General features: G+C 43.4%; 1 long non-coding RNA gene across 1 annotated transcript; it reads left to right on the forward strand.

Moving 5' to 3' along the window:
- Positions 1-18191: 18191 nt before the first annotated feature.
- LOC115835083 lies at positions 18192-19874 on the forward strand. The gene is made up of 2 exons (XR_004030001.1): positions 18192-18582; positions 19175-19874. It is a non-coding gene; the product is annotated as an uncharacterized LOC115835083 (long non-coding RNA).
- Positions 19875-25870: the final 5996 nt, after the last annotated feature.

The following is a 25870-nucleotide window of genomic DNA, read 5'->3' on the forward strand; positions in this document are numbered from 1 at the left end:
CTCCTAGAAATAAAGGTTCCTTACGGAGTCAAGCTCATTGAGTCTGAGTCTCCCCTTGAAATAAGCTTCATTTTCTGAAGGTCCTCAGTCCCAGATAGATAGACAACTGCCAACTCTGTCCCACTGCACAATTCAGCAATTTCAAGAAGGTTTGCCTAGTGAGGAGAACGTATTTGAATTCCCAACCCCCAGCCCTGGCTGTAGACATGGTCTGTGGGTCCTACATGGGACCTACATGGGGGTGGGGCTCCTCAGTGGAGAGTCACAAGTGATCCATCAGCACATTAAGATCACTGCGGGCTGGGCACGGTGGCTCACACCTGTAATCCCAGCACTTTGGGAGGCCGAGGCGAGTGGATCACGAGGTCAGGAGATCAAGACCATCCTGGCTAACATGGTGAAACTCCATCTCTAATAAAAATACAAAAAATTAGCCAGGCATGGTGGCGGGCACCTGTAGTCTCAGCTACTCAGGAGGTTGAGGCAGGAGAATCACTTGAACCCAGGAGGTAGAGGTTGCAGTGAGCCAAGATCGTACCACTGTATTCCGTCTCAAAAAAAAACAAAAAAAGATCACTGCGGATCCATCCAGATCACCCTCTCCTCCAAACACGGGAAACGGGTCTCTGGCCTTCAACCTTGTATTTGATGACTGATTTTTTTTTTTTTTTTTAACTGCTTTGAAACCAGATCCTGGAAGTATCTATGTCCATGGCCACCTGGCAGTACCCTTGTTTCATTTTTCACATGAATGAATGGAAACACAGACATGTTAAATAACGCAGGCAAGCTCCACGACAGGCAAACTGGCCGGAGACACCCAGGCGGGACAAGTCCCCGTCACTTGCTATTGTCTGTCCTCCGAGCTAAGTTGCTAGATTGAGCAAAAAGAAAAACAATACAGCACACCCAGTTAAACTGGAATTTCAGATAAATAACAGTTAGTTTTGGTATAAGTGTGTCCCAAATATTGCATGGGACATACTTAAGGTGACACTAAAAATTGTTCTTTTTCTGAAATTCCAGTTTAACGGGGCATCCCGTATCACCTGTGGTGACCCTACTGCCCAAGGGCAAGTCTTATGCTGCCCTCTCTTAATAAAATGAATTTTACTTTTGCACATTATGAATCCAGTGTAATTTAGAGAAGTAATACTGACCTTTACAATTGGAGAAAGATAATCCACATAGTTTTTATACTGACATCCTACATCTTCTCTTTGACTCTTTTTTACTTCTGAATGTATGTTTTGGTCTCTTTCCTGCCCTTCCCCCACCCAAATCTCTCCTAGGCTTAGCAAGAGATTAACTTGATTCTTCCCCACCCAGATGTATTTTTGCTAAATTGTCCTCCCCGTTTCTCTGTATTCCATGAGATGAAACATTAACTTTCGCAAGAACTAAGCTTCATTGTCAGAAAGAAGCAAAATCGACATATCCAGCTCTTTAAGTCAGAGTGTCATTCAGCGCACGAACCTGAGGCTTGGGAACAGTGGATTATTCTTCTGGCCAAGCACCCCTAGAGCCAGATGTGCCAATGACAGCCTGCTACGCACTGGAACGCAGAGACTAGCAATGCAGGCTAAAGTGATGGGATATTAGGGAGATACCACACCCGGCATAAGCCATTGATAACTGGGCATACACCCTGGAATGACAAAGCACCCACAGAAAGCTGAGCTAAGCGCAGCTCACGCCTTCAGCGTGTCTCTCAGTGGCCAAATGGGAGCTGGATGCTTATCTAGAAACAGGAGTGTCCCAACAAGTTACAGTCCAAATGTTTTTTCACATGTACCTGCTTCCACTCCCCAAGTGGGTCATTGGCACAATCCACCAGTGCACAGAAGCCAGAAGGTTGTCTCTGCAGTTTCTTGTCACTGAAGGAGTCGAAGCAGCAGGGCCACCGGAAAACTGGACAATCAAGTTACACAATGTATCTTTCTCACCTGGGATTCCCTGGGAGAATTAAGCCCCGATACCCTCAGGTATCTAGTGTATTAATGTGTCCCCTAGGTCTCCAGAGTAGCACTAGCCATGGAGTATTCTGGGAATACTGAAAACAACAGCCACTCAAATAATTTTCTGTAGGAGCTTAATTCTCTGCCAGAACCTCTGGCAGGTGGAGAAAGGCTGAGAGAGGCTGCTAGGACCTCTGCCGTGGTTACTGAGGTCTTGCCTGTTCTGCCCAGCACTTAGGATGGCCCTGAGCTCCCAGAAAAATGGCAGGTGAATGGCAGCTGACAAATTCCTCAACAGCAGGCAGAGGTAGTCAATGCCACAGAGAGACTTCACTTGGGCTATTCTTCAACTTGTGTCCAGGCTTAAACCACGCCATCACTTCCTCTTTTAGTATCTAGTGCTATTTGAAATTATCTCGGCCTTTGCCACAAATAGCCACAGACAGACCCCTTTAAAAATGGCATCCTAAGATTTGCAGGCCAGCCGATGCTGAAGAAATCTCAGAGCTCTTTGCATATCTCTCCCAAGCTAGACACATCTTAGGCCTAATAAGGTTAATAGCCTTATGTCTATTTGTGACCACAGGAATGAAAAGAAGGTCATGTCCCTCGAGATCAGGGAAGAGAGTATTTCCCAGGCCTTTGGTGCGGAGTCTGTGAGGCTTGCTAATCTGGGCTCCAGCCTGGTCTCACAGTCTGGAGATACTGTCTGCATCAGACTGGCTCAGCGGAGTCTCATTTGGTATCTTACGACTTAAAAAAACAAAGCCAAACCCTCCTGTGAGCTCTGGCTGTGAATCTGCAGAAGTGGAGTATAATAAAGAGAAAAGAGGTGAGAAAAGACCCTCGTGTTTGTCCCACTTACTAAGGTCCGGGTTCAGGCCACCCCCCTTCCATTACCTATGGGAGATCCCCGTGGACTTCATGGCGATGTTTAGGGTGGGTTGAAAATTACTGACTGAACTCTCTTCTGCAAGTGGCCCAAGTGACACAGCTTAGCAGTGAGACATGCACGTCTTAAAGGAGCTGCAGGTACTTGCCTAGAGAACCTGTGAGACTCAGCCCTGGGCCTTGCCTGTTAAAGCTGTAGGCAGAGCAGGCAGCCCCCTCACTGCCGAGGAGTGGGCTCTCCGATGTGTCTGCAACATATATTTACAACATGTTTCTAGGCTGTGGAGCAATCAGCTGTGACCTGATTAGAGGCCCCTGGTGCACACTTCTGCAGGTCATTGTAGTTCCACTGAGCCCCAGAGATGGGCTCTGCTGGTAGCACCTGCGCGAGATTGTTTCTGAAGGTTATAGGGCCACACCGTCTTAACAATATGTACAACTCCAGACAGCAGGTGTGACTGGAGCAGCTAATCACAAGCACCGTGATTTTTAAAAAGTGTATACTGAGGTTCCCGGAAACGCACTAGGAGCGATGAGTCCGGGCATGCTGAATGGGCTTGGTCATGGCCGGCACTAGAGCTGTGCATTGAGCAGATGTTTGGGGAACAACAAGGAGGGAGGAGGTGGGTGGGAAAAGCACACTTGTGTTTTATTTTCTTTCTTGATGATAAATTTGTACATTTATATTGTCCAAAATCTCCCAAATAGAACTATGATTTATTTTTCACAATTGACAGAGTCAAGTTCATCTTTCTGACAGTTGAAAGTGTTTTCTCTTTGGAAATTGGAGAAGGCCAGTGCCCAGGGGAATGTATGCCTGGCAGTCTATCTGGAAGCATGGAGCGTAATTGGGTGGAGAAAACCTCTCTCCCCAGAAGCAAAGCCAGCTTTGAGTGATGAATGGGGTGGGGGCCTTTTGTGGCCAGGCAGACTCCATTATTCCAGAAAGCTGGGAAGACTACCCTCCCCCACCCAAATATTTCCCATAGTATTTATTTGGTGGAGCCTGCAATTTCATTATTAATAATGCATTCCTGTGTGCTAACCATCATCCCCTGTTCAGGGGGATCCTCTGTAACATGCACATCCTTCTGTGAGGCATACATTTCTGCATCGACAGTGAACAATTCTGTCTGAATTACCATCTTCAGGTTCTTTTTTTTTAGAGGGCATTTTGAGAATAAAACTAGAGGCCGGATGTGGTGGCTCGTGCCTGTAATCCCAGCACTTTGGGAGGCCAAGGCAGGTGGATCACAAGGTCAGGAGATCAAGACCATCCTGGCTAACATGGTGAAACCTCATCTCTACTAAAAATATAAAAATTTAGCTGGGTGTGGTGGTGGGCGCCTGTAGTCCCAGCTACTTGGGAGGCTGAGGCAGGAGAATGGTGTGAAACCAGGAGGTGGAGCTTGCAGTGAGCTGAGATAGCACCACTGCACTCCAGCCTGGGTGACAGAGCAAGACTCCGTTTCAAAAAAAAAAACAAAAAGAGAGAGACAGAGAATAAAAGTAGAAAAATGAGGATTGCTACTGATATTCTTTAACCTCATCACCCAGTGTGTGAGTCTGGTAGGTCATGCTGCCTTGTTGCCTTAGTTAACTACCCCTTCTTTGTTTGTGCTCTATGTGCATATCCATGCACACGCTCAAACATACATGTTAACATGTTTAAGTGCATTCTTGTCTTGTGAGCAAACGTATTAGGTAGAAAAAAAAGGGGGATAATGGCGTTTTATGGTAATGTCCGTTTTATAGTGATTTCTAGGATACCTTCTGCTATGAGTTGCTTTGTGTCTTCCAATAAATATATGTTGGACTCCTCACCCCCGGTATCTCAGAAAGTGACCTTATTTGAAGATAGGGTCATTGCAGATGTAATTAGTTAAGGTCATGCTACAGTAGGGTGGGCCCCAATCCAATATGACTAATGTTCTTACAAAAAGGAGGCATTTGAACACAGAGACTCACGCACAGAACACCGTGTGTGAACGTTAACCCGGCCATCTACAAGTCAAGGGGAGAGGCCTGGAACAGACCCTTTCCTCACAGCCCTCAGAAGGAGCCAATTCTGTCAACAAACACCTTGATCTTGGACTTCCGGCCTCCAGAATTGTGAGACAATAAGTTTCTGTAGTGTAAGCCACCCAGTTGGTGGTACTTTGTTGTGGGAAATCCTCCAAGCCGTAAATAGCTCCATGGCTTCCACAGAACAGAGTTTTTCTATGAAAGCTGAGCAATGCTGAAATCTAGTTTAAAATTTCCAAAAGCAATACTGCTCAAAAGGTTTTTAAAAAGTAAAGAAATAAAGAAAATGCAAGCAAATAACACTTGTTACAGAGCACAAGGGCTTTATAGTAGAAAGATGACTGGCCTTAGAGGTGGAAGACAGGTTTGAGTCTTACTTCTGCCTCTTACTACTGAGGTGACTTTGTGAAAGCCACTTGCAGTTTCTTCTCTTTTTCTTTCTCCTTCCTCCTCCTCCTCCTCCTCTTCTTCCTCCTCCTCCTCTTCTTCCTCTCCTCCTTCTTCTTCTTCTTCTTCTTCTTCTTCTTCTTCTTCTTCTTCTTCTTCTTCTTCTTCTTCTTCTTCTTCTTCTTCTTCTTCTTCTTTCTTTTAGCTTATAAACAATCGAAATTTGCTTCTTACAACTGTAGAGGCTGGAAAGTTGAAGATCAAGGCACCAGCAGATTGAGTGCCTGGCAAGGGCCTTCTTTCTCATAGATAGTGTCTTCTCACTGTGTCCTCTCATGGTAGAAGGGCCACCTGGAGTTTCTAAACATTATTTTTTTTTTTATTTTGTAAAATATTTCGTAAACCATTTCAACATCCAGACTTATAAAATGTAAAGGTCTTAAATGTATAATAAATTGTCATGTATTAAGTAAATGCAAAATGTTATTGCCATCATCTTACCACAACTGAAGGTGAGAGTTTGGCTTGAGTGCTCAGGACTTTCATGTTCTCTTCTTGTCCATCACTGACATGAATGGCTGAATAAGCTCTTCAGTCCCCTTGAGTCAGGTGGCTTCACACTGGGTGTTCTAGATTCTCTGTTTTTTCTAGAATTCTAGCTCCAAGTCTCAAGATGGCTTAGGTTATTTTCAAGAAAGAAGAAATTCATTTGACTCTGGCTCTGTAGAGTGTAGCTTATGGGGGACTCTTCTTTCTCCAAATACTATCTGCTAAGCTTATTCCAGAGTTATTGTTTTGCAAAAATGTAATTATTTCAAGGCTACACTTCGAAATCCCATAAACAGAGAGTAAAAATAAAATGCATGTGGTAAGAGGAGGGTTTTTTTTCTTTGAGGCTATATGTATGAGGAAGGGTATGACCCAGTGGAATGTGACAGTTATTTGCTCTGTCTTTATTCCTTCCAGTAAATAAATGGCTTTAGGTCCTCCCACCCCTAAAGAGCAGCTTTTCATGGGCAACTAGGAGGAGAGAAGATGAACTGAAATTGCAACAGAAAAACTTACCTTGCTAGACAAGTCACATACAAGAACAGGTGTACCAAGGGGACATAAGGAATATAGTCTCTGAGCAGCTGCTTGCCTTTCTGAATTTTGTTCTGTCCTGCACAAAATTCACTTGAATGTGTCTTCTCCGACATCTGATTAGCTTGGTAACTGAGTGCCTTCCCCAACTAAGCGTCCACTTAGCAATGCAATTGAATGGCCAGGAAATGAAAAAGAAATATGTCATGCAGAGGCTCATAATTTGTCACTCTTCTACCTCCAGGCACAGAGCTCTTGAATCTTAAGGCTGTCAGAGGCCTTAAAGATCCTCTGTGGCACTCTTAGTAGAGGAAGAAATACTGTTGACATCTTTGCTTATAATTTCCTAGTTTTTCCTCAGACTCCTTTGTATGGGAGACTTACTGCTTTATGAACTGTGTTCAATATTTAGGATGCTTTTTTCTTGTTTTTTGGAAAGTTTGTATTTATATGGAAAATAAATCTGCTCCTAGTTTTGTTCTTTAGAGCCATAAGAATAAGAACAATCCCAACTTGTTCTGGGTAGCTCTTTACATACTGGAACATTACTTTTATGTCCGTCTCAGGTATTTCTCTTCTCCATACAAAACATCTTTGGTATTTTCTATTATTCTCTTGTCAAGATCAGGAGTGTTTCTCACCACCCTAAGCAGTATTCTGTACACATTTAGGGCATTTAGGAGGGACATCTTCCAACAAGCTTCTTAAAGTCCTCTACCCAGAATTGAATATTGTGCTTCTGATATGGACAGAACAGAGGGGAGAACAGAATATGGTGAGCATGTGACATCTTGATATTTGCAGGACAATTAATTCTGGACACTTGATCTTCATATGCTCAGTTGTCCTTGGGAACCTGGTGCTTCTTTTCTTCCATCCCTGTTTCTGGATGGTCAATGAGCCTCGTATTGGCATCAGTGCAGCCTGGAACCTCATTGAGTTTTCCCTTGGGAAGAGTATTAACTATGGCCTCACACTGATCTTCTTGCCCACTCTAACCTAATGGTTACCCCACAAACACACTGGACATTTCTTCCAAATCTAAGTGCATTGTTTCAGTGTTGACCTGTCCAAAGAGATGGATTTTCCAGATGAGACTGGGATTTTGGAATGGGACAGGAGGCATGAACATTAGCCTTGCTGCCCACTGACTCAACGATAATCTGGACCTACCTGATCTTCCAGCCTCTGGAAGCAAAGGCTTGGTTTACCCTTGGCCAGAACCTTTTGCTGAGAGCTTTTCACCAACATGCTGCAGAAATAAGAGAGAGAGTTCCCACTTGTCCCAGCCATAAAGAAGACAGTTCCAAATGGCCACCCAGAGATGGGGATGGAAGAAAAGAAGCACCGGGTTCCCAAGGGCAACTGAGGTTATAAAGATGTAGTGTCCAGAATTAATTGTCCTGTAAATATCAAGACGTCACATGCGCACCATCATCAGGAAGCTTGAATGAACTCATTACATTTTTTGAAGTGTCTCTTTCTCTGTTCCTTAGACCTTTCTCAATCTCCATTCAACAAATATCTGATGAAGTATTCCAGTATTTACGAAAAATAGGCTTCCTTTGGTGAGGATATAATTCAGCAGCAAATCTCAACCAGCTGTACTACTAATTATATGTTTACTTAGTACCCATCACTGCATTTTGCAGGGACAGTTTACTCACCTATACCATAAAATAAATAATAATTTTTTAGCTTTCTTCTAGTTCTTATATCCTATGCATATACTCAAGCTGCAAGGTTTGAATTTCTGAAGGCCAAACTCACAAAGACCTTGAAAGTCTCTCTCCCATGGTACCTGCTTCAATGTGGGGAGGGATCTGTTCTCTGCCCAGTTTTCCCTATCACCAGCCTTAGCAATTTTAACTGGAGAAGGTTTTTTATTTTTTTGAGACAGAGTCTTGATCTGTCACCCAGACTGGAGTGCAATGGCATGATCTTGGCTCACTGCAACCTCCACCTCCTGGGTTCAAGTGATTCTCCCGCCTCAGCCTCCCTAGCAGCTGGGATGACAGAGAAGTTAATAACACAGCACGACCTTCCACATCCTCAGTGTTAAGGTTAGGTCCTGCTGGTCATGTTGGCCTACTGATGGTCCCTAGTCACTTTTGGGATTTGCTGTGGAGTCAGGATATGAAATTCTGCCTTAGGTATTTATTGTTCTTACTCCTTCAATACATACAGACCATAAACAGGCCTATCAAGTGAGTGGAAATGTATGTATGCTTTCTCTTCTGAATGTGGCCAGGTTTTTCACAGAGGTGACTGAAAGTTACAACATGACCATTCTGCGTTAGTTCTCAGGTGAGCACAGATCCTTAACACAGTGTTTGCTGAAAAGGAACACTGCCAGGTGATGGTTTAATGCAAATTCCCATTTATTTACAGGATATCAAGCAAGCAGTGAACCAAGGAGATCAAACAAGCCCTGGCTTTCTCTGTTCTCAGCAAGGCCTGCCTGCTTCTGCTCCTTATGTCTCCCACTTGCAACTTGCTGTAAGTCAACACAGATTCTGCAAACAATCATTCCATAATTTTCTTATCTGATTCTTCCAGTGCTTTCTTTGTGACTCAAGGACTGTCTGCAAGGGCAAGTGCAGGTGAAGGGCAGAGTCTCTGGGACAGGTGTGGCTGAGTGGCCATGCAAGATGCAAGATGAGGTATGAGTTCTGCTATTGGCACAATGACCCGGGTTGTGTTGAGCCAGTCACTAGGGCCTCCCACCAACCAGCTGCTCACAGGGTCTTCCACATGAACATCACGTATGCGGTGGTGCCGTGGCACATGAAGGTCCACAGGAGACCATCACTTGGTACTTCACACTGCGGAAATCCTAACGCTTTCAGAAGAAGCATGTAGAACAGAATTCTCAGATAGTCGGACTCAAAGCCATTTAAAATTATATAGTTGAACCTTGGGCAATGCGAGGGTTAGAGGCGCCAACTTCTCACACAGTCAAAAATTTACATTTAACTTTTGACTCCCCAAAAACTTAATTACTAATAACTACTGTTGACTGGAAGCCTTACTGATAACACAGTCAAGAGTCAATTAGCATGTATTTTGTATGTTGTATATATTATATACTGTGAAAAAAGAAAATGCTATTAAGAAAATCATAAAGAAGAGAAAATGTATTTCCTATTCATTAAGTGGAAGTGGATCATCATAAAGGTCTTTGTCCTCATTGTCTCCGTGTTGAGTAGGCTGAGGAGGAGGAGGAAGAGGAGGGGTCTGTCTTGCTGTTTCAAGGGCAGCAGAGGCAGAAGAAAACCCATGTAGAAGCGGACCCGTGCCATTCAAACCTGTGTTATTCATATGTCACCTGTACTTCTGTTAGGTTTCCTGCCATGGATCCATTTTGAAAACATTATAATTCTGTCAAAATAGACTAGCTGCAAATGGTAAACTATTAACAAGAGCCGTGCTACTTAGACCACCAACCTCGGAATCTCCTAGCATGCTTATAAAAAAGCAGATTCTTGATTCCAATTTCAGACCTTCTGAATAAGAATTTTTAAGGTCACGGCACAGCAATCTCAATTAGAGACAAGCTCCCCAGGTGATTCTTATAGACATCAGAGTTTGAGCGCCATTAAAGCAGCATATTTGACTCCATCTCCTGACCCTTCTGAATAATAAAAGAATTTACTGTACCTTGAATGCAAAGAACTTGTGAATAAAAAAAGCTTTTTAAATAGATGACTAACAACAACTGTTCTGGAGGAATCTCCAAAAGGAGGATAAAGTGGCCTTGTGAAAATTTTGATGATTGTATTGATTCCTTCAAAATCATCCTTTGGCTGAGAAAGACTTCACTAGTCCTTCTCTTTGGGTTTTTCCAACAGCTTGATTAAGCCAGCCCCACTCATCTCCTAAAATTGAGGTCTCCACGAGCATGGGGTTTTGGGGTGCAGGCAAGGGTTGGGGTTCTGGGGCTGGAGGAGGGGGTACATGCACATGGGTGTAAAGTGGGCAGCCAGCAGGTGGGGTGTGGCCCAGAGAAGGGGGCAACATGAACTTCCAGATCTAGAAGCTAAAGCTACTCCCATCCCATCTGGAAGGTGGAGACAGAAGACCATGGTGGGGAAGGAGGAACTGTCCACTTGGAACACAATTCTGCTCAGCCCTTGGCCACAGCCATTGCTTATATACTCTGCTGCCAAGCCCAAGGGGTTGACCAGATTAGGAGTCTGATAGGAACTTGACCTTTTAGGGGCTCAAAGATTATTTCTGTCAGATGGCTTTCTCAGGAGGAAAAGAACCCCAAGAACCACTCCCTGATCTCATGTCTCATTGATTCAACCAGTCAATCACAATGGAATCTGAAGTTTTTCTAAGGACAAAGAGTCAGCACTTTATCCTTATAAAAAGATATAAAAAGACAGCTATAGACAGCTATGCTGCCAAAGCCCCAGGCACATGAAGGTAATTCAACAACCCATTAAATTTATTATGGTACTGGGAGGTGACAAAATTGCCTTTAGGGCCAAAGTCTGATAAAGAAGAACAGAGCCCTGTTTTAGGTCTGAAATTATACACGATGTCAGCACATTGACAGGAGCCTGGGAAGTAAGACGTTGCTTTGAAATTCAGAATGCTGAGTAACTCAACCTGTTCAGACCTTTCTACTTTGTCATCTCTCTCTCTCTCTCTCTCTCTTTTCCAAGCCAGGTTCTGAATGATTTAAATAGCTGGGTTGGGATTATAAAGGATTTTAGCTGTGGTTTTGTGTGTATTTGTATGCATGCATGTGTGTGTATTTATATGTGTGCATGTGTGTGTGTGTGTGTATGTGTGTGTATGTTTGTGTGCCCCTTAAATTTGGTGCTTTCATTTTTTATGGTCTGTTTTACAAAAGAGAAATTGTCCATTGCTGTGCCAAGAGGCGTCTTTGAAACAGCAGTGAGAAGTCAGAAGAGCTGGGAAAACGATGTTTGGCTTAATCAGTTTGGGGACCAAGTCCAGTCTGAATACTTATCAATTTCTAGGCCACTGTTTTCCCAGAGTCTGAGCCATGACCCCTCTCTCCCCACATCATTTTGTGGAGCAGGTTGTCAGAGGGAGGGAATCAGACAGGGTATGCCCTTTCTGGGAGACTCTTGCTTCCTACCACACTTCACTGTCCTCAGCTGGAAGGAGGCCTTTCTCAACCCTTCTTGGCCTGGAAGCCTCTGTACTGAGAGGTTCAGGAAATCCAGGCAATGATTGATGGTTTGTTGGTGTCAGCAGAGCAGAGGAAAAGCTTCTTTTCAGATAGGAGATTAAGCTCTTTTCATTTTGGGATCAAAAGCAAGAAGAAAGAGATGCATTTCATATGCAATCTGAGTTCTTTTCAAGAGTAACGCCCTCCTCTCACCTTCCTCTACCCTCACTGTGTTGGAGTGGCACCAGGAGTCCGGGCTTCTGCCAGCTGCGATTTCTCCTTGTACCCGCTGGAAGCCAACCAGGATGGCCGCCGGCCTGGTCCTGCTGAGTCCCGTCCCTTGTTGATGGGCTCCAGGGAGCAATTGGCCCTGGGCCTGGCAGCCCACCTGACCTCCCTGCATTATCCGCTGTCTGTCACTTGTCATCGGGTGAGTCTGGTTGCAATCAATTCACGCAGGCTCCTGTGGGAACACGTCTGGTAACTTATCATGTTGCAGCCTGTCAAAAGTCTGACATGCTTGGGGCAAACGTTTGCTTTGTGCAACTGCTATTTCGAGGGTGTGTGATGTCGCCGTCTCAATAGCGTATGTGCTCAGAGACAACAGCACTGAGAGAATGCATGGTTTCAGGAATCCCAGGATCTGTTATTAGAAGAATGACCATTGTTAGGTAAATAACTCAGGGCACACGGTATGAACATTTGAGCAGGAAGGACCGCCTAGGGTTTCATGTCAGGTCTGGGGTGGGGGAAAGTTTATGCCGCTTTCTTTTTTTTTTTTTTTTTGCATTAGATTCCTGAATTCATTTCCTCAAAGCTTCTCCCTCCATGAATCTAGAAAGATTTCATGGACAACCTGCCATCAGGCTGAAATGATAACAAAACCTGGATTAGCACACCATTTCCCTAATAGAGTCACATAAACTGTTTTTAAAATTATTATTTCCAAGTCTGTGGCTATATTTTCTAGTCAATTGCCATTATAAATAATTTACCAAATACAAAGGAGCATTCTGTATTGACTGATTTATTTTAAATCCATGGCCTAAGGAAACAGAAGAGACCTTTGCTCCCTCTCCATCAGATCACCTGGCATAAAACAATGTGTGTGCTTGGGATTTATGTGATATTTTTTCCCTTGCATGCAAACATTGAATGCTTTGGCTGAGAGAAAGCAAAACCTTTACAAAGCCCTTGGTGTTTGGATGGTGAGCGACTGGTGGCCCAGGCACCCTGGAGAGCAATAGGCAGCCAGCATCAACTACTAGACATTTGAGTAACCAATCTCAGACCAAGAGCACCCAGCCAACCCAATGGCTGAGTGCAAAACTGCCCAGTGAACCCATAGACTCGGGAATAATAATAAAAAACTTAAGTTCCTACATTTTGGGGTGGTTTGTTACACAGAAAAAATTGATACATCCTCCAATGACTTAGTTTATATCAATCTAGAGGCCTTTGCCGGTCCTTATTTGCCTCAATGTTTCTGTCTGATTTGAGGTCATCCGTTCTGCTGAAAATCTTTAAAATGGATACTTGTGGGGTGTTCCAGAGTGGTCTTACTTATAAAAAGAGTTATCTTAAGTGACTCCTTGGAGATCTTCATTTACCTAGACATCTCTATTAATGTGAAAGTAAATAACCTGTTAATCTCTGTTAATCAGGAAAATGGTGTTAGAATGTGGTTTCTCCATCTACTCTTTGGTTATCTGGCTAAACCTTGCTACCAGCAATGAGCCAGCTAGGGTAGAATAAGCCTGGCCAATTGAAGGTTAATAACTGGGAAGTAGGTCCTAGCTACCTACAGTAATCACAGAGTTCATCAGAGAAGCAGAATAAATGGGATGTATGTGTGCACATTTCTATATTATTTTGATTTTTAAATACACATAAACACGCACACACTCACAGAAAGACAGAAAGAATGACTGACAGAGATTGTGGAGGCCGGCAAGTCCAAAATCTTCAGGGTAGATCTGAAGGCCGGAGACCTAGGGAAGAGTTGATGTTGCAATTCCAGTCCAAAGGCTGGCAAAATTCCTGGGGGGAGGTGAGTCTTTTTTCCATGAAGACCTTCAACTGATTGGATTAGGTCCATCCGCATGATGGAGGGTAACTGCTTTACTCAAAGTCTACTGATTTTGTGTTAATCACATCTAAAAAATACCTTCACAGTAACACATAGATAATGATTGACCAGATATCTAGGTACCAACTAGGCCTAGCCAAGTTGACACATAAAATTAACCATCACACTACCGTTGTTGCTGATTAGATGACTAGACTTTCTTATTCTTAAGAAAGTCACTATTGTTTCTGACCCAGTAGTCACTGTCCAGGACTCAGTAGCTAGATATAATAATGTGTGTGTGTGTGTGAAGACTGTGAAATGGTTCTGATCTGGGCAGATATGCTTTGTGACTAATGAATCATGCCAAACATTTCTCGTATTTGCTTCCCTCTTTATTTCTCACTGATTGATCCCAGATGGGTGAGAAGTTTTCTCTATCAGAAAAGTCATCTAAATCAATAAAAATTTACAGAAACCACAAGCACTGTCATGATAGTGTCAGGGATTGCAAAGATGTCTTGAGGGTCCAGTTTCTTTTTGAATTATAGTCAGAATTACAGTGATGCCACCAAGAAGGAATAAATGTGTCAGAGATAGAAAATGTGATTTCACAATCCTTTGTTTACAGGTTTTAAAAGTCTTTGTCAGTTATGCAAAAAGCCTCTAAAAGTAGGACCAAAAACATGGGACAAAAAGACTGGAACAAAACAAATGAATGTGGTTAATAACAGATATGTGGACTCTCAAGGATATTAACATACATAAAAATTCATCATGAGAAATAATTACATTCCCTATTGTGGCCCACCCTCTAATTCTCTTGGGCCCTGAAAAATAATGGGAAGGTTAACACATTTCTCACATTTCTAAGCATGTTATTATTTCTTGCTTACACAAAAATTGCATAAAAGCAATCATTTGGAATCTGGGAGTAGATGACATATACTAGACTCGGATAAAAGCTTAACCAAAATAGAAAAGCAATCTGGCACTGCTGACAATATTGTCACAAAAATATTACATCTTATGAAGGGAATTTCTCAGAATTCAATAACAACATGTTTAACAGCTAAATGGAGTCATTTGCATATTGTGGCAAAGTAAAAATACAATAATCTCATTTTTTGCTGTCTAATAGGATTTCCTAGGGCTGGATGGCTGGGAAGCATAGTCCCATCCTTGCAGTCTGCGCTTTGCTTTCTGTTCACCCTCTGGGCTTTTTCTTCTCCACCAATTCTTTTTCTCCCTTTCTGCTCTACCTTTATTTTCATTCATTCATTCTTCTTCTTCTTTTTTTTTTTTTTTTAGAGACAGAGTCTCGCTCTGTCACCCAGGCTGGGCTGGAGTGCAGTGGCGCAATCACAGCTCACTGCAGCCTCCCCTCCCGGGTTCAACAATTCTCCTGCCTCAGCCTCCCAAGTAGCTGGGACTACAGGCACACACCACCACGCCCGGCTAGTTTTTTGTGTTTTAGTAGAGACGGGGTTTCGCCATGTTGCCCAGGTTTGTCTGGAACTCCTGAGCTCAGGCAATCCACCCACCTTGGTCTCCCAAAGTGCTAGGATTACAGGCGTGAGCCACCGGGCCTGGCCTTCATTATTCTTTTTCATCCTGCACTCTCTTCATTTATTCCTTTCCATTATTTTCTTATTCACTAAAAGAGATTCCAACTGACTGCCATTAACCTATTCCTAAGTATTAATAGAGGAAATGAAGGATCATTTCTCATCGTTTTCCTTGTTAGACCTTCTTTTTTTTTTTTTTCTGAGACGGAGTCTCACTCTGCTGTCCAGGCTGCAGCGCAGTGGTGCAATCTCAGCTCACTGCAACCTCCAACTCCCAGGTTCAAGTGATTCTCCTGCCTCAGCCTCCCGAGTAGCTGGGACTACAGGTGCGTGCCATAATGCTCGGCTGCTTTTTGTAGTTTTGGTAGAGATGGGCTTTCACTGCATTAGCCAGGATGGTCTTGATCTCCTGATCTCATGATCCTCCCGCCTCAGCCTCCCAAAGTGCTGGGATTGTCACACCTTCTTTTACCTGCAAGTCTGCCATTATTATTGTTGTCATTACTATTGTTATTTCCCTGGTTACCTCTTTCCAGGCCAGGTCAAGAGAAATGGTGGACTGGGCCATTTCCTAGGAGGTACAGAAACATCCCACCAAATTCCAGAAAAAAGAGGATAGTACAATTACGGAAGTTTTGTGTGTGTTTGTGTGTGTGTGTGTGTGTGCACATATGAATTTTGGTTATTATTTCCTCTTATTTTGCCTGCATTATTTGGATAAATGCTTTAAGTCATCAGGACCAGAATGGCATGGTGGTTGAGAGACAGGGATCTGACATTAGCTTATCTGGGTTCAACTTCATGCTCTCCCATGTATTAGTTTGAGCCCATAAAAACTTACTTGATTTTTCTGCTCTTCAGTTTCCTTATCTATGGAGTCAGAATAATTATAGAACAGAATTTATAGTACTGCTGGGAAGATTGAATAAGATAATGAACTGAAAACATTAACACATTGCCTTGTACACAGTGGACATGGCAAAGGTGACTCTCACTCCACAAACCTAGGTGTACGGGAAATAGCACATTTCTTTATTTGTGAATAAATTAGCCTCTCATTAGTTTGTAATTCCACCTCACATACTCTATTTGGGACATAAAGTCCCTCAGGGTGTTTTTAAGGTTCTGAGCCCACATGATGAGCCAATGCGCTGATGGTGGCCCCTGGTCATTACCATCTGCTCAGCCAAGTACCTGCTGGTGGAGCCATTGTCCCTCCCACCCTCAGCTCTCAGGTCAGGTTCCTTTTTGAATATAGAATCTTGGGAGAAGCTGGGAACCACTGTCCCTATGATCCCATTTTTGCCAATTCTTTCTTTGAGGTGTCACACCCTGGAAGGCAGAAGGTGGGCATACCATTGTTCTGTCATCCACATGCCTCACTCCTCTCTAGCCTTGGGAAATCTCTCCCTCTTTTTCATTAAAATCAGGATCAAGCACCTCTCTGCCTCCTGCTTCTTCCAAGTCCTGGTTCTCTTCTATTGCTCTGCCAATCCTCTTTTCTCCTCTGAGCTTAGCCTATTGAAAACAAGATGAAGACATCTTGCAAGCATAGTGAGCCCTCTAGCTTGCCACAGACCACCCAGGAAGCAATAAAGCATAGAGCTTTCTTCCTGTTTAAGTAGCTGGGGAGGGCAGAAAGACCCCAGTAGTAGTGAGAGGTGAAGCTGGATGGGCTCCTGGGTTGGGTGGAGACTTGGAGAACTTTTCTGTCTGGCTAAAGGATTGTAAACACACCAATCAGTGCTCTGCAGAAATGGACCAATCAGCACTCTGTAAAATGGACCAATCAGTGCTCTGTAAAATGGGCCAATCAGCAAGATGTGGGTGGGGCCAAATAAGGGAACAAAAGCTGGCCACCCCTGGCAAGCAGTGGCCACCCCTGGCAAGCAGTGGCAACCCACTCGGGTCCCCTTCTATGCTGTGGAAGCTTTGTTCTTTTGCTCTTCACAATAAATCTTGCTGCTGCTCACTTTTTGGGTCCGCACTACCTTTATGAGCTGTAATACTCACTGCGAAGGTCTGCAGCTTCACTCCTGAAGTCAGCGAGACCATGAACCCACCTGGAGGAACAAACAACCCCGGATGTGCCACCTTTAAGAGCCCTAACACTCACTGTGAAGGTCTGCGGCTTCATTCCTGAAGTCAGAGAGACCATGAACCCACCGGAAGGAAGAAACTCCAGACACATTTGAATATCTGAAGGAACAAACTCCGGACGCACCATCTTTAAGAACTGTAACACTCACTGCGAGGGTCTGTAGCTTCATTCTTGAAGTCAGCGAGACCAAGAACCCACAGGAAGGAACCAATTATGGACACAGTAGTAGTACAGCAGAAAGAAAATGAGAAAATATCTGGGGAAATGCCAGAAATTAATTTCTAAGTGTTATCAAGCTACATTAATTGTTATTCAGATATTAGGGGTTTTTTTCTTTTTAACACCTTGCTGAAACTGTGCTTGGCCTGGTTAGTACTTTTCTCTTGGCATTATATTACATAACTTCAGTCTTAATTCATTTTATGCTGCTATAGCAGAATGCCTGAGACTGAGTAATTTATAAAGAAAGAGGTTCATTTCACTCTAGATTCTGGAGGCTGGGAAGTGCAAGATCAGACAGCTGCATCTGGTCCACTTCTGGTGAGGGTCTTGTATAGCATCACAACATGGCAGAGAGGCAAAACAGGAAGTGTTCATGTAAAAAGGACAAAACATGAGGTATGACCTTGCTTTATAAAAATCTGCTCTCTGGAGAACTAACCTGGTCTTGTGAGAAAGACATTAATTCATCTTAACTGGCCTAATCGCCTCTTGAAGGCCCCCACCTCCCAACATGGTTACATTGGAAATTAAATTTTAACTTAACTTTTGGAGGGGACAAACCACATTCGAATCATAACATTTTCCTTCTTAAAACATCATCATCTTTGCTATGACTCAGCCATCTTATAGTTACCTCCTATATCCCTGGGTGCTAGTTCTGTGTATTTCATGGAATTTTCTATAATCTGTGTCATAGCGTTCCTTGGGGTTCCACATTCTGCTCTGGGCTCTCTTCTCTTCTCACCCTACTCATTTCCCTGGGAAATTGTACCCACACCTATTGATATTTTGATGACTTCCATATCTGTTCTTCAGCTCTGTGGTACATTGCAAAGCCTGGCCAGAAATATTTGTTCCTCCTCCTGTCAAGAGGTGGAGTTGATTTCTCCAACCATTGAATCTGGCTGCCTTTGGGACTTGCTTTGGAGAACAAAATGCAGAAGTGATGCTGTGCCAGTCCTGAGCTTGGACCTCAAGATGTTTTGCACACATATGCTTTTGATCTTGGAACCCCTTATCCTAGCCCAGTGAACTGGGCTGAGCTGATGATCAAAGACGCCTCCTTCACCCTCTCTGTCTACAAGGCCCTCTGAAAACAACTGGTCCTCTGGTGATCCATCAGTTAACTGGTAGGTTCATAAACTAGCTTAGCCCAGATTAGCCAGCCTGGTCCAGATCCTCAGAAACACCTAGATGACTTGAAGTTACGAGCAATAATAAAACATGCTGTTTTTAAGACACTAACTACTGGGGTGGCTTGTCACACAACAAATGTTAATTCATACAAGCTCAAACACATCTTCTGAGCTCCCTGTCTTACAAGGCTGGTGGCCCCTGGACATCTCCAACCACACGTCCTAAATTCAACATGCCCAAAACTGATTTCAACATTCTTCCTCATCCCCAGTCCATACCCACTTCCAAGCAGAGCTGATTCTTCTTTTGTCTTTTTTTTTTTTTATCTTGGCAAACAAACTGTCATCTACTCAGAAACCTGGGCAGCATCCCTACCCCCAATTCCTTTCCCCCCATATTCAACCCATCACTAAGAGCAGTATTCCCACTTTTGAATAGCTCTCCTACTTATCTACTTCTCTCTCCCTCCACTAATTTTTTTTTTTGTGGTATAGAATATTATCACCTCTAGCCTGGTTTTCTCAAGCCTCCAAAGTCATTTTCCTACCTGCATACTTGCCTTAACTTCCATTTTTTATTTCACAGGATATTTTCAAAATATAATTTTAACTATGTGAATCACCTGAAGAAACCCCTGTAATGGTTCAAATTCTGTCATAATGTCCATGAGCTTCTGCTGGACTCACAGTCTTGACTTTAATCCTCATATAATTGGGAAACATTAAAAATTCTTGAATGGGAACATGTCAGTACCAGGGCTCTGCTTCAAGAGAACTGGTCTGGGAGTTGTACTGAGCATGCCTTATGGGGAAACTTTGGATGTAAGAAGAGAAATTAAGAAGGCCTTTCATATATCCAGTGAGAAAAGATGGATCTCAAACAAGACCGGTGGTAATGGGAACTTTCAGTGTTTTTTGAAGGAAAGTTTTAGGAGGATGAGATGGATACCAAGAAGAACTTCAGGAGTATATTATTCAGGCTCTGTTCTGACCAGGTGTCAAGGGAGGGAAAGGGCCCATGATCTCAAGCCTGGCCCACAGATATGAATGAAAACATTGTTTGAATAATAAAGTATGGAGGAGAAGGAGATTTATGGAGCAAAGAAATGGTCACAAGACAACTAGGGGACGCGGTGCTGGAAAGGCGGTTTGGGGTCAGCCCTTCTGTGCGTGCGTGGCAGCTGGTCGCTCAAGCGCATTGCTCAGCTTTTTCCTTCTGCATCCCTGTATATGCCATTTTTTCTACCCAGCTTCCTGATCTATTTATTAAAACAATACTTCCAAGATCTTTCTCACGTGTCTCTCTTCTGGTTGCTTATTTACGTAATGAATGTTGATTGCGTGATCACTATATGTCAGCTCTAGGGCTACTGTAGTAAACTGAGCTCTCCCAATGATCCCAGCATCTCTCGTTAAGTATCACTTATCATAACCCTGTATTATGAAACTCAGCCCTCTGTGACATTCAGCTCTACAGCCAATGATAGTAGATCAGAATTACAAGTTTGGCAAACTCTCCCAGTACACTAGATCTTAAGTTCATCTTTGTATTTCCCAGAGCATGCAGTAAATATACAATAAATATTTGATGAATTAATGAATCATGCTATAAAATATTAAAATAGGTCTGGAATGATAACATTTTATTAAAATGATTACACTATTTTCTATGTTAAGACCTAGAGATAAAGTAGAATGGAGAGTCTCTGAAGTTCATTAGCAAGTGAAAAGAACCAGTCAAAATTTCATTAGTGGAAACAGACATGCATGTGACATAGATCACCTTGCCCTGATTTTCCTTGTGAAAGTTCATTGATATTTTATGGTAGTAATTTGCCGTAGTAAGAGGTTTAACTTTCCTGCCCCCGATAGTTACATATGATGTGATTTGAGGGATGCACCCTGATGCCCCCGCCTTCTTATCTACCCACTGGCAGATGTTTGAGATTTCACTGTCTCCAAGACTCCATCCTCTCAGTGTAAGGCTTTGATCTGTGCTAAATGACAATATGCACAGGCGGGGCCACAAGGTGAGAATGAAGGGAAAGGCTTGGAAGAAAGCATTTGAGTTCAGCATGAAATTCAATACACAGTCTCTGGGCATTGAAGTGAGTCTTTTAGTAGGTGGCTGAGATGCCTGGAGCAGAGATGGGCGATAGAAGATGAAATGTCTTGATAATAGAAAAAGAAATTGCTAAAAATTGTCACTCAACTCTCCTATTTCTTCTTGTTTTTCTATGCCCATCTCTCATTCTTCCTTTCCCCAGAGATCTTTCTTATGAAAATAATATATAATCAGGCCTTGCAGTTGTCATTTATTTATTTATTTTTTTGAGACGGAGTCTTGCTCTGTCACCAGGCTGGAGAGCAGTGGTGCGATCTCTGCTCATTGCAACCTCCGACTTACGGGTTCAAGTGATTCTCCTGCCTCAGTCTCCCGAGTAGCTGGGATTACAGGCGTGCACCATCACGCCCAGCTAATTTTTGTATTTTTAGTAGAGACAGGGTTTCACCATGTTGGCCAGGATGGTCTCGATCTTCTGACCTCGTGATCCACCCATCTTGGCCTCCCAAAGTGCTGGGATTACAGGCATGAGCCACTGTGATCAGCCACAGTTGTCATTTTAAGAGACTGGTTATTGCATAAATAAGGACTCAAAAAAAATATTCATCTTGGTCTTATTTTTTGCATTTGTTTTGTTAATATAGACATTAAAAAATTGACAAAGCCTTGTTTCTGTGGCCCACTCACCAGATAGTGGTTTTATCATAAAGAACATTTTACTGTAATTGTATTCCTTGTATCAACCTATTTTAGCAAAGCTCATAGTGTTATGTGCCTCCATAGTGAATAAAAAACTCATGCTCCACAAAATTCAGTCTTTGAAGAATATCTAAATACACTAAGGGTATTATTTACATATGACTTAAGAAAGTAATAACTCTTTAGAGTGTGGGCAGAATGAGGGCAGGAATTTCTATTTTTGCCCTCTTTGTATCTTCTGTGTTTAGAACAGTTCCTGGTAAAGTACTCAATGAATATTTTTTAAATGAATGAATGAATGGTATAGCTTTTATGGGGTAGCCTCATGAAAAATACCCTGTGTTGTGGGCACTGATGCAGAAGCCCGAGCTCTGGTGCTAAATCTCACTTCTGCTACTTACTCCACTATGGGCCCTAGCATGAGGCCCTTGGTCTCTCTAAAATTCACTATATTCATTTAATGAATGACTCTTGTGTTAGATCATAAACTCTGTGAAGCTAGAGACTGGATCTGATTTGTTTCCCGCTGATTCGTTCCCTACCTATCACTGCCTAGCATAACGCCTGGAATATAGAAAGGGAGAAAGTAAATTATCTCTTGAGAGAATTAACTCATTTTGTTCATCTTAGTAAAGTTTTATGAGGACTAAATGAGAATAGTTAAATGTAAGTGTTTTAAAACCCTATGATGAATTTAGATGAAGAGGGAGGATCTTGTATCAAACTACCTTTCTTGTAGACAACAACAATAAATGTTTGGAAAAACCTTTTAAAATAGTTATTGGAAGGCATTGGAGAGCAAACAAAAGCAGCCAAAAGCTGGAGGGAATGTCATCTTTGAAAGGAGGAATTGCAGGTGAGGAGGAGGAGGGGAAACAGCCCCGAAAGGTGGAGGCATTTGGAGGACACCACATGCTAAGAGGAGGCCAGTGTGGTGGGAGAGGGGAGGGAAGCTGAGATATGAGGCTGTGTAGGCCAAGAGGAGTTTCCTAGTCTTTATCCTAGGTGCCAAGGAAAGCCACCAAGAAGTTTAAGCAGCTGCGGATGGCAGTAGGGGTGGTTCTTGTTTTGAAAATATCTCCTGGCTGCAGCTTGGAAAAGTGCTCTGATGCAGGGTTCGTTGAGCCAGCTGATTGAGCAGCCTATGCAATGGGATGCATCTTGCCTTCCTTGTCTATTGCTGCATGACACATTATGATACAATAACACTCACTACTCTGTCACAGTTTCCACAGAAGTCTGAGCACAGCATAGCTGGGTTCTCTACTTGGGTCTCTCCAGGTTGAAGTCAATATGTTGGCTAGGCTGTATTCTCATCTGGAGCTCAGTTCATCTTCTAAGCTTATTCCCGTTGTGGGGAGAGTTCGGTTCCTTGTAGTTGTAGGACTGAGGTCCCTGCTTTCTTGCTGACTGTTGGCCAGGACTTGCTCTCAGCTCCTCGAGGCCACCCTCAGCTCCCAGCCACAGAGCCTTCTCAAAACACGACAGCTGACTTTTTCAAAGTTAGCTGGAGAATCTTTCCCTAGTCTGCTCGGAAAGAATCTTAGAGAAGATGATGTATCTTCCTAGGTCTAGCCCAAGGGGAGGGGAGTACACAGAGGGTGAACAGCAGGGTGTGGAAAGCCTGAGAACCACCCTAGAGTCTGTCTGCCATCATTTCAACATGGTATACGTTTAACTATTTCCAGCGCCCAGATCTGCCTTAGGGGTGAGACCACTGATAATGAAACCCTTACTGAAAATGAGCTCTGTTCTTTTCAGTAAGCCCTTTGGATGGAGTCCTGTACAGGTTACCTGCAGCCAAGCAGATGTCCTTCTTTCTTAGTGGTACATTTCCTTGTAGAGTAATGAGCTATGACCACATAGGTTGGTTTTGTTGGGGGGAAGGCAGCATTCATGACAATAGTTTACTTTATACAACTGGCTCCTTATCACTTTGGCAAAATTTAACCTTTATTTGCAAAGAAGCCACTCTAGCTGAACATAGGGGATTAAAATACTTGTTTTTCAATTTATGTATATGGATAAAGTTCTACAAAATACAGTGCTTTGCCAAAAACTGCGGTGCTTGAAAAAGTTACAATAACTGGCTTCTGTTTTTATAATGTAATTTCAACTAGATTTCCTTTAGCCAGCCTAAGTATGTTTTGGCTTACTTAAACTCAGATTGCTCTGCGTTTTCTCCCAAAGAGATGTCCCTGCTGCAGTCTTCCTGGCGTTCTATTTGATTAAGACACTTCCACGGTTGCTGTTCCTTTGACTTTTATGGATGTGAGAGCAATTAAAAGAAAATTGACTGACTCACCTTCCACCTCATCTTTCTTTGACTTGTTTGCTTCTATTTTCCATTCCATTTATTATTGATAGAGTGCTTATTTTCATAGCTTCTGCATATTTTACAAAACCAAATAAACAGCTCTTCCTCCTGGAAGAGGGGAAGGGTGCCAGTTGCCATTAAAGCAGTGGTCACTCACTTCCCAGCCAGTTATGCATCCCCCATATCCCTTGGGACTTGATCCGGAAGGGAGCCAGGAGTAGTGTGAGGGGGAGGAATCAGAGGAACAGAAGGAGGTGACACAGGAGAGGGAAAAGCTGGCAGCCAAGCCTGGGCATGGAAGGGGATTGGGTGGGAGAGGGGGTCTCCTTTAGTCATTCAAGCAGAGCACCCCAAACAACCCTGACAATGGTGCAATGTTCAAGGTTACAACTCTCCCTTGGTTAGCTTCGGGGGATTAACTTCAATCTCCTGGGAACTCTCAATTTGCAAGTTCTTTTTTTTTTTTTTGCAGAAGAAGGGCCTGGCAACAGGCCTTCCTTTGATATAGGAGAACTGGAAGTGTTTCTTTTTTCCTCTAAGTGGTAAGGAACAAAAGGGAACAACATCATTAACTGTACACTACCTAGACATGCCCAAATCATGTATGTTTGTGAATTTTTAGTAATGCCTGTTGCCCTCCCCACTCCCCACTCACCCCATTGCTGTCTTCCAAACACATAATGTGGCCCAAAACGCTTGAAAGACAAAGCTGCAGTGGTGTATGTTGACCCTGGCCCTTGATGCCTCCACAGAGTTCTCTGAAGTAAACGTGTGAGCTGAGAAGCCCTTTTCCATGGGCTATAAATCTCTGTAAGTGCTGCTGGTTCTAGTCTCCGGTTTCTGCTGGAAGCCACAGCTGCGGGGGAGACACTTCCCAACTTTCACTGCTTGGCAAGGGTCAGAGATCCCCCCTGGAGCTGTCTCTTCCCTGTGACCCTAACACATGGCAAATGGCACTTTCTCTAGGCAGCAACCTGCCTCCGACTTTCTCACCAATACCTGGAGACTTCCTTCCTCAGGCTGACCGCCAAGTGGCCCTCCGGACCCGCCGGGCTGCCAAGTGGGAGCAAACACAGGATGTTATTTCTGTTCTTAGAAGACCAGGTTCACACACCACAGCCAGGAGTGTGGGAAAGGAGAGGAAGGGCCTCCTCTCTGGCATCCAGTGCTGGCCCCAGTGGGAGTACTGTTTTCCTAGTGGGAGTGAATGGGTTGGTCTGAGGCCCTGGGCTCCTACCCAGTCCTCTAAAGGAGAGAAGGCAGCCCTAGGGCATTTGCCAGACCTCAGGGAAGTGCTCGCTTAGTCTACAGGGAGGTGCTGAGGCTCAGCTTGCTTTGGGCCAGATCCACCCAAATACCCCAGGGCAAGCAAATCCTCAACAATCTTAAAATACAAACCCATAAATAAAGTTCTATTGGCAGCCTGCTCCATTAAAAATAAAAACCCTCTGGGAATGACTTTTCAAGGCAAATGCTGGAAAAGGAGCTTCTAAAGGAATGGAGCAGAGGGGAGAATCAGACAGTGCCCAGCTCTAGACCTGGCTGCAGGCTTGACTCCATGCGTCTCGGATTTACGCTGCCCAGTTTGATGTCTTCTGGAAGCAGGAAACAAGTTGGAAGAGTGCTGGGCTTGGGAGTCAAAGGTGGATTGTGGGAAAGCCAGTTTATTTTATTTTAATTTTTTCAACTTTTATTTTAGATTCAGGGGGTACATGTACAGGTTGTTAGGAAAGTATATTGCTTGATGCTGAGGTGTGAAGCACAATTGAACCCCTCACCCAGGTAGGGAGCATAATACCAGATAGGTAGTTTTTCCACCCTCAACACCCTCCTTCTCTCCCGTCTAGGAGTCCCCAGTGTCTATTGTGCAAATCTTTACACCCATGTATACCCAATGTTTAGCTCCCACTTATAAGTGAGAACATGTGGTATTTGGTTTTCTATGTCTGCATTAATTCACTTAGGTTAATGCCTCCAGCTGTATCCATGTTGCTGCAAAGGACATGATTTTATTCTTTTTATGGCTGTGTACTATTCCATGGTACTATTCCACTATTTCTTTACGCAATCCAACACTGATGGGCACTTGCTATTTGTCTTTGCTATTGTGAATAGTGCTGCAATGAACATATGGATGTGTGTGTCTTTTTAGTAGAACGATTTATTGGGAAAGTGAGCTTAATCTTTTGTTCAACAAGCAT

This window comes from Nomascus leucogenys, chromosome 5 (assembly GCF_006542625.1).
Source record: "Nomascus leucogenys isolate Asia chromosome 5, Asia_NLE_v1, whole genome shotgun sequence".
Lineage (NCBI taxonomy): Eukaryota > Metazoa > Chordata > Mammalia > Primates > Hylobatidae > Nomascus > Nomascus leucogenys.